Source organism: Tursiops truncatus, chromosome 5, assembly GCF_011762595.2.
Source record: "Tursiops truncatus isolate mTurTru1 chromosome 5, mTurTru1.mat.Y, whole genome shotgun sequence".
Lineage (NCBI taxonomy): Eukaryota > Metazoa > Chordata > Mammalia > Artiodactyla > Delphinidae > Tursiops > Tursiops truncatus.
In genome coordinates, this window is record NC_047038.1 from 114,717,291 (window position 1) to 114,732,338 (window position 15,048).

The following is a 15,048-nucleotide window of genomic DNA, read 5'->3' on the forward strand; positions in this document are numbered from 1 at the left end:
AGAAGAGAAATAGCTCTAAGTTGGGCTCTATAATATTAAGATATTTGGAAGGCTATGAAGAAGCAACAGAAGGGGCTATGAAGAAGCTACTAGCGTGGTGGAAAGAAAACCAAGTATCCTGGTATCCTGCATGAAGAAAACAATTAGCTACATTATATGTTGCTAAATATTATAATAAGATGAGGATTGCTGCTGGAATTAACAATGTAAAGATAAGCAGGGCTTCCCTGGTGGCGCAGTGGTTGAGAGTCCGCCTGCCGATGCAGGGGGCGCGGGTTCGTGCCCCGGTCCGGGAAGATCCCACATGCTGTGGAGCTGCTGTGCCCGTGAGCCACAGCCGCTGAGCCTGCGCTTCCGGAGCCTGTGCTCCGCAACGGGAGAAAATAAACATAACATTGTAAATCAACTATTCTTCAATAAAATAAATGTTTAAAAAAACAAACAAACAAACAAAAAAAAGAAGTAAGTTAAAAAAAAAAATAGGGGTGGGATGGGGAGGGTGGGAGGGAGGGAGACGCAACAGGGAAGACATATGGGAACATATGTTTATGTATGACTGATTCACTTTGTTATAAAGCAGAAACTAACACACCATTGTAAAGCAATTATACCCCAATAAAGATGTTAAAAAAAAATAAAATAAAAAAATAAAGATAAGCAGTTGGATGGAGTGGTGTGGTGAGTGTTAAAGCCTGTAGGAGACTGAAGAGAAAATGGGAAAGAAATTGATGACAGCAAGAATAAACAACTCTTTCAAGGAGGTTTGCTAACAAGAAGGGAAAAAATGGGGTGGTAGCTATAACACAGAGCAGGATAAAGCGAAATTTTAAGAAAAGAGAAAAAGCATGTTGGTTCATTAATGGCAAAAAAATCTAGGAAAGGAGATTTTTGATACTGGAGAGAGAAGGAAGAATTGCTGAGACAATGACTTTGAGTAGATGGGAAAGGATCTAGTGCACAAATGGAAGGGTTTCCCTTTGCTAGGAGCATGAACGAGTTCACTCAGTAACGGGAGAGACAGCAGCTGCAGGTAGGTGGGTGAATGTCGTGGGAGTCTGCAGAAATTCTCATCTGATTGTTTCTATTTTATCAGTAAAATAGAAAGCAAGGTCGTCAGTTGAGAGTGAGACTGAAAGAAGAGTTGGAGGTTTTAGGAGAGAGGTAAAGCCATGTAATAGTTGTTTAGTGTTGAGGAGAATGGAAATACAGTATGATTCCAGGCAGCATTAGGGGCCCATTGAAGTTAGAGGTCATGAATATAAGTGAAACCAGTCAGTTTGTTTATTTGTTTCCTCCAGCCATGTGTACATGCACAAGTACAACCATGGAATAGGCAGAGAGTTGGACATTACCAGGGTTGTGGTTTAGCCATGTACAGGGAGACAAGAAAAGGGCAGGAGAGTGAAGAGTGTATGCAAAGGAGTGATTATTATTGACCGTGCAATTTAAGCTGGACAAGGACAGAAGTTAAGGTATGAGGGGTGGGAGACGAGAAAAAGACGTTAGAATCAATGAACTGTAGGTTCTGGTGGGGTCAGAGGATTGTTGGAATTTTCCAGATTCTAAGTAGAGGTGGTGAGCTGGAAAAATAGGAGATGATAGTCAAAATGAGATAACCTCAAATTGAGATGATCAAGAGGCAATAGAGTCGTCCTTTGGTATCTGAGGAGGTTGTTTCCCGGTGCCCTCATGGATACCAAAATCCATGAATGCTCAATCCCTTATATAAAATGGCATTGGATTTGCATATATCCTATGCGCATCCTCCCATATACTTTAAGTCATCTCTAGATTGCTTATAATATCTAATACAATGTACAGCTGACCCTTGAGCAGTGTGGGAGTTGGGGCGCTGACCCTTTGTGCAGTGGGAAAATCCATGTTTAACTTTACAGTCGGCCCTCTGTATCCTCGGTTCCACATTCACAGATTCATCCAACCATGGATCATGCAGTACTGTAGTATTTAGTGGAAAAAACCCACGTGTAAGGACCTGCACTGTCCATGTTGTTCAAGGGTCAACTGTAAATGCTATATAAATACAATGTAAATGCCGTGTAGATAGTTGCCAGTGCGCAGCAAATTCAAGTTTTGCCTTTTGAAACTTTCTGGATTTTTTTTTCCTGAATATTTTTAATCCACGACTGGTTGAATTAGAGGATGTGGAACCCCACAGATATGGAGGGCTGACGGTAGTTATTGGGAAAGAGGAGGATTGAGGTATGGCCATGCGAGTAAGTAGCTGAGGTAAGGTGGAGAATAAAAAGTCAGTGGAGGAGAGGAGATCAAGGCACTGAGTGACAATGTATTGGGTAGATCATCTATGTGGACACTGAAGCCCGCTGAGAATTATGACAGGAATGCGGTTTAAGACAGTGTCAGGGAGTTAAGAACTAAAATCTCCAAGGAGTGGGGTGGAGGGAGACTAGCCTGGGGATTGTTTGAGAACCGCAGCAGGGAGAGGGAGTTCGTGCGGTTGTTTGATGTCATAAAATTTAAATGGGCAGCTTTTGGAGGAGGGAAGAAGAGTGGTCTGGAAGGAGCTGCAGGGAGCAGGAATGTCATCCTCTCCACCTCCAGGCTTCGTAGTGGTGGAGTTTGGGAGTTTGGGCTGCAGAGGAGAGGGCTGATCAGGTTTTAAAGCAAAAAAGTGAAGGATATGTTTAGAGAAGGTGATTTTGCTGATGACTGAGTCTCAGAGGGCCCAGTGGAAAGTTTTCAGGTGTCCGACAGGGATAAGAAATGGGTCAGAAAAGGAGATGTTCAGAGTCTTATAGGAATTAGAGTCCTGAAGATGAGAGTTAACTTTGGCTTTTTGTGGCAACTAAAATCAACAGGCATGAGGTGCATAGTGAGATTCATCTTGATGAAAGTCTTTGAAAAAAGCTTTAAGTTCAGAAAGGAAACTATAATTAAACAAATGTGCAACCTTAGTGCCTATTCAAGGACAATCTTGGGCTTGGATTAGTCATGAGTGAAATGCCTGTTGGCCAAATGTCTACCTTGTAAAGGGTGCAGGGTGGTCTTTGGGGTTAGGAAGGAATCTGAAGACCTTGGAGATAATCAGGTTTACTATTCATTACCTTCAATTTACACCATACAGCAATTATTGCTGCTATCTCAAAGACTTTCATCATCATAAGAGGATCTTTCTCAAAATCTAGGCAGTAAGTTTCTGCCCTCTTACCTGAGGGGAGTTGGAATATCAGTATCATCTTGTTGATTTGTAGACATTTTACCTGTTGTTACATTCAAACAAAATTTGAAACTTGAAATTTGATGTTTTGAAAATCCCAAAAGATCAAAACAGGCATAACTGGCTGAACATGAATTCAAAATAAAGAAATGGTGGGAAGATTCCAAACCTAGAAAATGGACATAAATATTTATAGGCACATTAAAAACTGTAACAGTTTTTCCTATTCTGCCTAAAATAATCAACGTGTGCTACAGGAAGAAACACTGTGTGGGATTATTAATTTTTATCTAATTCTTGTTTTGGTCAACTCACTTATCTTCTCCCTAAGACTAGATCTGTGTGTCTCTTCTTCACTTATTTATAACAAGAATTCACAACTATCATTGCTACTTTTGAACGTTGAGAGGTGAAAAATTTTCTGGTCAGGGACAGCCAAGGCTTTGACTGGCTCAGAGAGGGCCATGTAATCACAGGGTGATGTAAGTAGGAATGAGGTGGAGAGCAAGAGAGTAGATGGCTATGGCATAGCTGCAGTTTTATTTGTTATGTGATTGGGGTGTTTACTACGGAGTCTGAAAACTCAAGTTTGCTAAGAAGGGGAGAGGGCTGGAATGGATACTTATGCAGTGTTTGTGTACAGGTTTAAGATTTAGATGGAAGGCAGGACAGAGAACTTTATCATTTACTGTTTAGGTTCTTTTTAAAGTTTCTGCTGTGACAGTCAGTGTGCAAGACACACTTTGGCTTGGCAAATTGTAGAAGGAATAAAACCAGGGCCCACAAATAGCTACCTCATAATTTTGTTGAAAGAGTAAATTAAATATGCAAGGTACAGAGCCCAGTGCTTGGCTTAAGTTGCATCTCCTTTCTTAAAAGTTTTCTGGAAATTATCTCATTAGTTTTCGAATGTTTTACAGAAATAAAATAACAACTTCTGGTTGCAAAAAACCTCTGTAGTTATTTAGATAAGCTCTTTAACCTTGTGCTAGCTATACACATATGTATGTGTGTGTGTGTTTAATCATAGTAGATCTTCCCTGCTGTGGTCCCTTTCCTCAAGTGTCACTAACTCATTCTTTCAGATCTCAATTTAAATGTCCTATCTTCAGGGGAAATTTTACCTAACTTCACAAAATAGATCAAGCATTCTATAAAATATCCTCAGAGTATCCTATTACTCTCTAACACCTATCACAATTATAATTATTTTTTCTGTAATTTTTGAACGTCTGTCTTCTACCTGATGAATTAAGTACTTTGAGGCTAGGCATCATGTTTATCTTTCTTCCTGTTCCTTGCCCAGCACCCAGCACAGTGTCTCCCAGTACTCAGCACTCAATAATTATTAATAATTATTAGTGAATCTTGGTTTTAGTAAAAATCCTTTTGGGGACATGCTCATTTGGCATGTATCAATATTTTTAAAGAGAAATTTGACAGGAAATAAGTTCTTTCGTGGTATCATAAATCTTTAGGGATTATGCATGTTAGCTTCCTCTACTGTAACTGGAAAAAATATATATAAAATGTTATATATATTATTATATATATGTTGAAGAGTTTTCTTAAGGTGATGTGGACATTGCCAACATGTAGGTTATTAAATGTTTCCAGTAATGTTTTATTGCCTTACTTCTGAGGCTTTCTACATACTCTTTCTCAAAGATGTATCACCAGGGAATTTTATTTCTTAGAGGAAATAAGATGTGAGTCTTTTATAGGCTTCAATGTAGAAGAAATTATTTGCATTTTAGGAAGATAGTGCTTAAGTCAGCTTTAGTTATAAAGCATTTTCACATGAAGAGCAATCTAGAATGTTTATTTGAAGTGGCCCTTTTAGCTCTAAAAAGTAGACTGTTGTGGTAGCAAACAAAGAACCAGAGAATTGGTACCAAAGCAGGCCAAATAATCTTTCTGGTTTTTAATATGTTGTATGCTTTTTATTTTCAGTTGCAGATTAGTGAAGAAGAAATATTAACTGTTTTTCAAAACAGACCTAAGTAGATTGACTGTACCTCCCTCTTTTATGTTGTGGCCTTGGGTGAGGTAAATACTTGGACCTCAGCTTTCCCATCTGCAAAATGATAATATCACTTTATTGCCAGGGATGTTCTATGGATTAAATAATCTAGTGTATATCAGATGTCTTGCAAATAATGGCACACAACAAATACTTCTTTCCCCTCATTGCTGGTGTTAAAGAGAAAAATCACAGGCCCAAAATGGTGTCACTTGTGCTAACATTTATGATACCAAGCCTAGATTTGATATCTAACCTCATTACAGTTTTGCCGTTAATCTTAGTCAACCAGTCTGGAACTTTCTGGTCAGCACCAATTTGACCAGAGGTAATCTGCCACTGTGGGCCTTCTCCATCCCCCAGAGGAAGAGAGGCATGATAAAACCCTTGTAGTTCCCTTTCCCCCAAAAGATGTCCTCCAGCCTAAAATAATCCCCTCCTTTCTTTTGCTAATAGCTCCTTTGCCCCAACCTTCTTCCTGTAAAAACCTTCCATTTTATACAACCCCTTGAAGGGCCCTTCTAGTTGCTAGATGGGATGCTACCTGATTCATGACCTACCTAATAAAGCCAATTAGATCTTCAAATTTATTTGGTTGAATTTTTGTTTTTTAACAGTTTTTAGGCTGAGAAAAAACAGCCTAAAATCTTTTATCTTTTAACATATCCTCTGACACTTCAAACCAGCCCCTTCCTTCCCTCCCTTCCTGTTTTTCTTCTTTCCTTTTTTTTTTTTTTAATAGAAAAGGAAAAGATTGTAGTTTGGATTGTCATTTGTAATTATGATAAAGTTCTTTAGGGGATGAGGAGAATGGAGGGTATATACTTTCTCAACTCTCTATGTCTGGATCTTGGATTGGGTTAGAAAACTCAGAAAACTGGGGAGTTGTGTAAGTTTATTGGGAAGAAAATGTCTAATAAAAGCATTGAAGAAAGCAGGTGAAGGATTATTAAATATATTTATTATTCTTGACTTCATAATATAGATGTAAATACTATTTACAGAGTTTCTGTATTACAAAGGGGCCTATGAAAAGAGAAGTGTGGTATTGGTAGGAAAGCTAGAAATTGTATTTTGGCTGTTTATTGGCTTGTTTGAAGTGAAAGGATAACAAGGTATTTTTTCCTAAGCTTTTAATGGTAACTGAATGCAATCCACAAGTCTGTTGTCCCAAAGCTAAAGAAAGCCTGTTCCCTTTTAATGGCTTTTATAGAGTAAAGTCAGTGCTACTGTATTTGTCTAACTCCAGATTTTTCTGTCTTAATGTATCTCATAATTAGGTCCCATATTATGATTCTGGTCAAATCATCTGGGAGGGATGGATCACCAAGATAAATTACCAATCTATCTAGTTTAGCTTATAGCAGATGCAAATTCTAGTTATTTAAATGATTCATTTGTTCTACTCTAAGGTTTCTTGATTCTTACCAATGATATATACCATAGTAGCTTGAACTCTGTAGATTTTTGTAAGATTAATAAAAAGATCTTCCTTACAGAAAGGAAAGCGTTTCAACTAATCAGTAGTCATTGGCCACAGGCATTACCTAATTCAGTTAAATTTTTATAGTTGGATTCTAGTGCTGGGTCAGCCCTATAATTCAATTCTCTTACACCAGTTCCCCAATTGCTGAAATATTATTAAGAGTAAGTCAGGAAACCAGACTAATTGATTTTACTGCTAATTCATGTTATCCACCCTCAGTGGTGCCATTACTGTTGTTAAACAAGTTTCATATTCATCTCTAAATATTTCATATCCCCCCAGAACCCAAGCATCCTATCCCTGCCTCTCCTTGGTAACATTGTTCTTTCTAACTCCACTAGGAAGATTGAGGACTATCTCATCAACTCTCTTAATTTCTCTCTTCACTGGAAAAAAAAAAGTTTTTGTATATTAACACACATTTCCCATCTTCCTTCTATTCTCAGAGAAGAAAATGTCTTTCTCCTTTTTAATTTTGATGCTCATACCTTTCATCCTTTCTCACCTTTTGCGATATTTTGCTTCATCTATTACATCCTTATATTATCAATCAATTGCTTTACCTCAAAAGGCAGACATGTTCCTTTCCTCAATCTTATCATCTTATCTATTTGCCCTTTAGTAACTCACAATATTTTAATAACACTTCATAAAATAGATGCCTTACACTATTTAAACTGTATGTAAAAGAATGTTCATTTGACTCTCGTAACTCAGGAGTCCTGCCTTAGTTAGCGTCAGTGAGAATTACTAGCTAAGCTAGCCTTAATTATGTGGTTCACTTTGGCATATATGCTTTTAACTTGTCATAAAAAGGTTTTATTAACTACTTATGTGATCAAAAGTATGATCTAATTTTAGTAATTGAACATCAAAATTATTTTCCTATAATTACATTTTAATCAGATTTTAAAAAGATGATATTGTTCAGGAAAAATTGGATATCATTATTCTTGCTGGGAGAACTACCTCCTCTTGGGTACTTTTGTATCTTTATGGGTTTATAATATTCTACCCTGAAAAATCACTCTCATTATTTCAGTGACTATTTTTCAGTTATACATCTACTGAAATACTTTGCTATCCCAGGAACTAATAAAGGCCAACCCTACCCTACCAAATCTAGAAAGAATAGCAATATAACCTTTTGAAAAACAGTTTTTTAAAAAACCCTCAAATTGCTCACATCACTTTTAAATACCATGGTGCCATAATGAAATAGCCAAATAACTATCTTTTCATTACATGGCAGAAATATCTGTCTCATGAGATTATGTTTGTTTAATAGAACTGTTATGATTAAAATACATCACTAATACAATCAGCAAAGCATTATTACCAAAGGCCATTTGTTGATGTATAGGAACAGCATCATTATATAGAACCAGATAGTAAATATATTTGTACCTAAATGTGTACTTTCAAGAGTTAGAGAAATAAATGTACAAAAGATACATAGTAATAAAATTCAAATGATATACGTGAAATCTAACATGAATGTTAGATTTGTAATACAATTTATATTATTGTTTGAGGCATTTTGTGGGAAAAAAATCTATAAAGTTACTAAATGTTGAAAACACATTATAGAGAATTCTGGGAAGATGGTGGAATAGGAAGTGCCAGGAACCTGTCTCTCCATCTAGACAACAGTTGCACTGGCAGAATCTGTCTGATGTAACTGTTTTGGAACTCTGGAGTCTATTGAAGTCTTGCAGTTTCCAGGGGAAATATTGGATGGTAAATACAGTTAATTTGGTCAATTTCAGCTCTTAGCACAGGAGCAAATACCTATTCCCCACCCCCAGCCACATGGCAGGCAGATGTGCACATGCTCCTGGAGAACCTTGCACACAGCTTGCGGGAGCCAAAGTGGGTTAACAAAAAGACTCTGTCCTCAAAATGTTGAGATCTGATTGCAGAAATGCAGAAAAAGAGGTGGGTGGTCATTGTTGTTACACCTCCCATTGTTGTAAGCCCCTCCCCCTCAAGTGACTTCCAGAAGATTTAAAGGACTGACCCTTTTTCTCTCCCATCCATTTCTCTCTTTTTACCCTTTTGGAAGCCAGACATTAAAAACTAGGACATTAAAAAACAACTGTATATACGGGGAAAGTTAGAAAATGACTATGCATGCTCAGGGGCAGGCTCAGAAAAGACCTGGGAAGACCTTAAGTTTACACCTCAGACTCATTCTTGGCATAGAGACAACCTACAGCAATCAAGAAAACAGAATGGAATATTATTTATCCATATAAAAAAGGAAATCTTGCCATTTGTGACAACATGGATGGACCTTGAAGGCATTTTGCTAAATGAAATAAACCAGAGAAAGACAAATGCTTTATGAACTCACGTGTGGAATCTAAAAATATCAAACCCATAGAAACAAAAAGTAGTATGGTGGTTGCCAGGGGCTGAGGGATGGGGAAAATGGGGAGATTTTGGTCAAACAGTACAAGCTTACACTTAGAAGATGAACAACTTCTGGGGATCTAAGGTACTGCATGGTGACTCTAGTTAACATTATTGTATTGTACACTAGGAAGTTGCTATGAGAGTAGGGTTTTAGCATTCTCACACTAACAACAACAAAGTTAATTATGTGAGATAAGGAATGTTTTAATCTTATTTCAGTTAATATTTCACAATATACATGTGTATCAAACTATCACATTGTACACTTTAAACCTACACAATGTTATGTCAATTATATTTCAGTAAAGCTGGAAAAAAGTGACAGAAGTCCCTCCTTATTAGTACTTATATGTGAATGACAAACAAGAGACAGGTTAGAGGAGTGGATTAAAAACATATGATCCACCTATAAGAGGTTCACTTTAGATCCAAAGATGCAAATAGATTGAAAGTGAAGGAATGGGGATAGATATTCCATGAAAATAGTAACCAAAAGACAGCAAGGGTTGTTATTCTTCTATCAGACAAAATAGACATTAAATCCAAAAAAAAGGTTACAAGAGACAAAGAAGAACATTTATAAAAGTTTAAATACATCAAGGAGATATAACAAACATTTATGCACCTAATGACATCATCAGAATATATGAAGCAAAAACAGACAGAACTAAAGTGAGCTATACATAATGCTAAGTGGAATAAGAGAAAGAAAAAACTGTATGGTTTCATTTATATGTGGAATCTAAAAAACAGACTTATAGAAACAGAACAGATTGGTAGTTGCCAGAGACAGGGGGTGAGGGGTAGAGAAAATGGGTGAAGGGAGTTTAGAGGTACAAACTTCCGGTATAAGGTAAGTTCTAGGGATGTAATGTACAGCATGGTGTATACAGTTAACAATACTATATTGTATATTTGAAAGTTGCTAAGTTTTCATCATAAGGAAAAAATTGTAACTATATGAAGTGATGGATATTAACTACACATACTATCATAATCATTTAGCAATACATATGTCATTATGTTTTACACCTTAAACTAATACAATGTTATATGTCAATTATAAAACCAGAAAAAAATAAAGGGAGAAACAGTTCTATAATAATCATTGAAGGACCTCAATACAGTCTCAATAATGGATAGAACAGGGACTTCCCTTGTGGCACAGTGGTAAAGAATCTGCCTGCCAATGCAGGGGACATGGGTTCAAGCCCTGGTCCAGTAAGGTCCCACATGCCATGGAGCAACTAAGCCCCTGCACCACAACTACTGAGCCTGTGCTCTAGAGCCCGCGAGCCACAACCATTGAGCCCATTTGGCACAACTACTGAAGCCTTCACGCGTAGAGCCCGTGCTCTGGAACAAGAGAAGCTGCCATAATGGGAACCCCTCGTACCACACTGAAGAGTACCCCTGCTCTCTGAAACTAGAAACACGCGTAGCAACGAAGACCCAATGCAGCCATAAGTAAGTAAGTAAGTAAGTAAATAAATAAACAAATAAATAAAATAATGGATAGAACAGACAGAGGTAAGGAAATAGAAGACAACACAGTACACTAACTAGATCAAATATATATATATATATATATATATATATACACACACACACATACAGAACACTGTACCCAACAACAATAGCACACACATTTTACTGAAGGTCACATGGGACATTTTCTAGGATAGACTGTATGTTAGACAACACATTATGTCTCAGTAGTTTCAAACAGATATCATACAAGTATCTTCTCTGATCACAAAGGACTAAAATTAAAAAGAAATGAGAGATTGGGTTCAAGATGGCAGAGTAGAAGGACATGCTCTCACTCCCTCTTTCGAGAACACTGGAATCACAACTAACTGCTGAATAATCATCGACAGGAAGACACTGGAACTCACCAAAAAAGATACCCCACATCCAAAGACAAAGGAGAAACTACAATAAGATGGTAGGAGGGGCGCAATCACAATAAAATCAAATCCCATAACTGCTGGGTGGGTGACTCACAAACTGGAGAACACTTATACCACAGAAGTCCACCCACTGGAGTGAAGGTCCTGAGCCCCACGTCAGGCTTTCCAATCTGGGGGTCCGGCAATGGGAGGAGGAATTCCTAGAGAATCAGACTTTGAAGGCTAGTGGGAATTGATTGTAGGACTTCGATAGGACTGGGGAAAACAGAGACTCCACTCTTGGAGGGCACATACAAAGTAGTGTGCGCATCGGGACACAGGGGAAGGAGCAGTGACCCCAGGGGAGACTGAACCAGACCTACCTGCTAGTGTTGGAGGGTCTCCTGCAGACGCAGGGGGTGGCTGTGTCTCATCGTGAGGAGAAGGGCACTGGTGGCAGAAATTCTGGGAAGTACTCCTTGGTGTGAGCCCTCCCAGAGTCCACTATTAGCCCCACCTAAGAGCCTGGGTAGGCTCCAGTGTTGGGTGGCCTCAGGCCAAACAACCAACAGGGAGGGAACACAGCCCCACCCATCAGCAGACAAATGGATTAAAGTTTTACTGAGCTCTGCCCACCAGAGCAACAGCCAGCTCTACCCACCACCAGTCCCTCCCATCAGGAAACTTGCTCAAGCCTCTTAGATAGACCCATCCACCAGAGGGAAGACAGCAAAAGCAAGAAGACCTACAATCCTGCAGCCTGTGGAACAAAAACCACATTCACAGAAAGACAGACAAGATGAAAAGGCAGAGGGCTATGTATATGTACCAGATGAAGCAACAAGATAGAACTCCAGAAAAACAACCAAACAAAGTGGAGATAGGCAACCTTCCAGAAAAAGAATTCAGAATAATGAGAGTGAAGATGATCCAGGACCTCGGAAAAAGAACAGAGGCAAAGATCGAGAAGATGCAAGAAATGTTTAACAAAGACCTAGAAGAATTAAAGAAGAACCAAACAGAGATGAACAATACAATAACTGAAATGAAAAATACACTAGATGGAATCAATAGCAGAATAACTGAGGCAGAAGAACGGATAAGTCACCTGGAAGACAGAATGGTGGAATTCACTGCTGCGGAACAGAATAAAGAAAAAAGAATGAAAAGAAATGAAGACAGCCTAAGAGACCTCTGGGACAACATTAAACGTAACAACATTCGCATTATAGGGGTCCCAGAAGGAGAAGAGAGAGAGAAAGAACCCGAGAAAATATTTGAAGAGATTATAGTCAAAAACTTCCCTAACATGGGAAAGGAAATAGCTAACAAAGTCCAGGAAGTGCAGAGAGTCCCATACAGGATAAACCCAAGGAGAAACATGCCGAGACACATAGTAATCAAAGTGGCAAAAATTAAAGACAGAAAAATTGTTGAAAGCAGCAAGGGAAAAACGACAAGTAACATACAACCCATAAGGTTAACAGCTGATTTCTCAGCAGAAACTCTACAAGCCAGAAGGGAGTGGCATGATATACTTAAAGTGATGAAAGGGAAGAACCTACAACCAAGATTACTCTACCCAGCAAGGATCTCATTCAGATTCCATGGAGAAATCAAAAGCTTTACAGACAATCAAAAGCTAAGAGAATTCAGCACCACCAAACCAGCTCTATAACAAATGCTAAAGGAACTTCTTTAAGTGGGAAACACAAGAGAAGAAAAGGACCTACAAAAACAAACCCAAAACAATTAAGAAAATGGTCATAGGAACATACATATCGATAATTACCTTAAACATGAATGGATTAAATGCTCCAACCAAAAGACACAAGCTTGCTGAAAAAAAACAAGACCCACATATATGCTGTCTACAAGAGACCCACTTCAGACCTAGGGACACATACAGACTGAAAGTGAGGGAATGGAAAAAGATATTCCATGCAAATGGAAATCAAAAGAAAGCTGGAGTAACAAGACTCATATCAGATAAAATAGATTTTAAAATAAAGAATGTTACAAGAGACAAGGAAGGACACTACATAATGATCAAGGGACCAATCCAAGAAGAAGATATAACAATTATAAATATATATGCACCCAACATAGGAGCACCTCAATACATAAGGCAACTGCTAATAGCTATAAAAGAGGAAATCGACAGTAACACAATAATAGTGGGGGACTTTAACACCTCACTTGACCCAGCAATCCCACTACTGGGCATATACCCAGAGAAAACCATAATTCAAAAAGACACATGCACTCCAATGTTCCTTGCAGCACTACTTACAATAGCCAGGTCATGGAAGCAACCTAAATGCCCATCGACAGACAAATGCATAAAGAAGATGTGGTACATATATACAATGGAATATTACTCTGCCATAAAAAGGAACGAAATTGGGTCATTTGTAGAGACGTGGATGGATCTAGAGACTGTCATACAGAGTGAAGTAAGTCAGAAAGAGAAAAACAAATATCGCACATTAACGTATATATGTGGAACTTAGAAAATGGTACAGATGAACCAGTTTGCAGGGCAGAAATAGAGACAGATGTAGAGAACAAATGTATGGATACCAAGGGGGGAAAGCCGTGGCGGGGATGTATGTGTGGTGGTGTGATGAATTGGGAGATTGGGATTTACATGTATACACTGATGGGTATAAAATGGATGACTACTAAGAACCTGCTGTATAAAAAAATAAATTAAATTAAAAGTAAAAAAAAAATGAGCCATCAAGCCATGGAAAGACATGGAGAAAAATGCATGTTGCTAAGTGAAAGAATCGAGTCTCAAAAGGCTACATGTTTTATATTTTATGATCTCCACTATATGACATTCTGGAAAAGGCAAAACTAAGGAGAGTAAAAAAAAAAAAAAAAATCAGTGTTTTCCAGGGGTTTGGGGGAAGAGGGGATGAATAAGTAGAGCACAGGGAATTTTTATGGTGGTGAAACTACTGTATATGATACTATAATAATAGACACATGACATTATGCATTTATTAAACCCACAGAATGTAGGACACAGAGTAAACCCTAATGTATCAATATTGTTTCATCAACTGCAACAAATGTTCCACTCTAAGTTATTAATAATAGGGTAAAATTGGGGGTGGAGGAATATGAAAATCCTTTAAACTTTCTGGGGAATTCTTCTCTAAACCTTAAACTGCTCTAAAAAATAAACCCTATTTTTAAACCCAAATGCATTATGAAAGATAGTATTCATCTATTCTGGAATCTGGAATCTTTATTATAGGGTCAAGCAGGGTTTTTCAGTTCCAGGATTTGATTTTACCATGCTTGCAAGCTAATAAGTTAGCCTGTTACTGTTTCATCAATGCATGAGCATCAGTATGTTTGCATTGATTCCCCTTGCCCCTCATTTACATGGGGGTACACAGAGGGCCTAGTTGGGAGCCTGCACATGCAGTCAGTTATATTCTAACTGAATTTGGGAATCCACTGTTTTTATAGCAAGCACTAAGCAAGCCTGCTCTTTATTTGTGATGGTTGCATTACCTTATCTCTCAAGATTGCTCTCTGCAAGCACAAATTTCAGAAATGGCCTGGGCAGAGAGTGGTCAGGGCTTTGCTTTCATGGCACACCCTGCAAAAATGTGCAGTATGATAACTGCCCATGGCAGATTGCCTCTCCCAACAGGTCCTTTCAGTTCTGGTATCTCCAACAATACGTAAGGAAAGAAATTATTCGTATTGGGGTTTCTAAAAACAACATGCATTTTTATGTACAGTTGACTTGCATATGTGTATAAAATTAAATATGAATTCTTCACCAATGGGATACTGATGTCAATTTCCATTTCCTTCTTAATAAGCATTCTTCTCTGTTCTGTTCCAATCTAGATTTCTTTTTTTTTTTAACATTTTTATTGGAGTATAATTGCTTTACAATAGTGTGTTAGTTTCTGCTTTATAACAAAGTGAATCAGCTATATGTATACATATATCCCCATATCTCTTCCCTCTTGCGTCTCCCTCCCTCCCATCCTCCCTATCCCAC

The 15,048-nt window shown here is 38.1% G+C and overlaps 1 long non-coding RNA gene across 1 annotated transcript in view; it reads left to right on the forward strand.

The window, feature by feature from the left end:
- LOC141278819 (uncharacterized) overlaps positions 1 to 15,048 on the forward strand; it is a 91,471-nt gene that overhangs the window by 11,205 nt on the left and 65,218 nt on the right. The gene's annotated exons all lie outside the window — the stretch shown is intronic.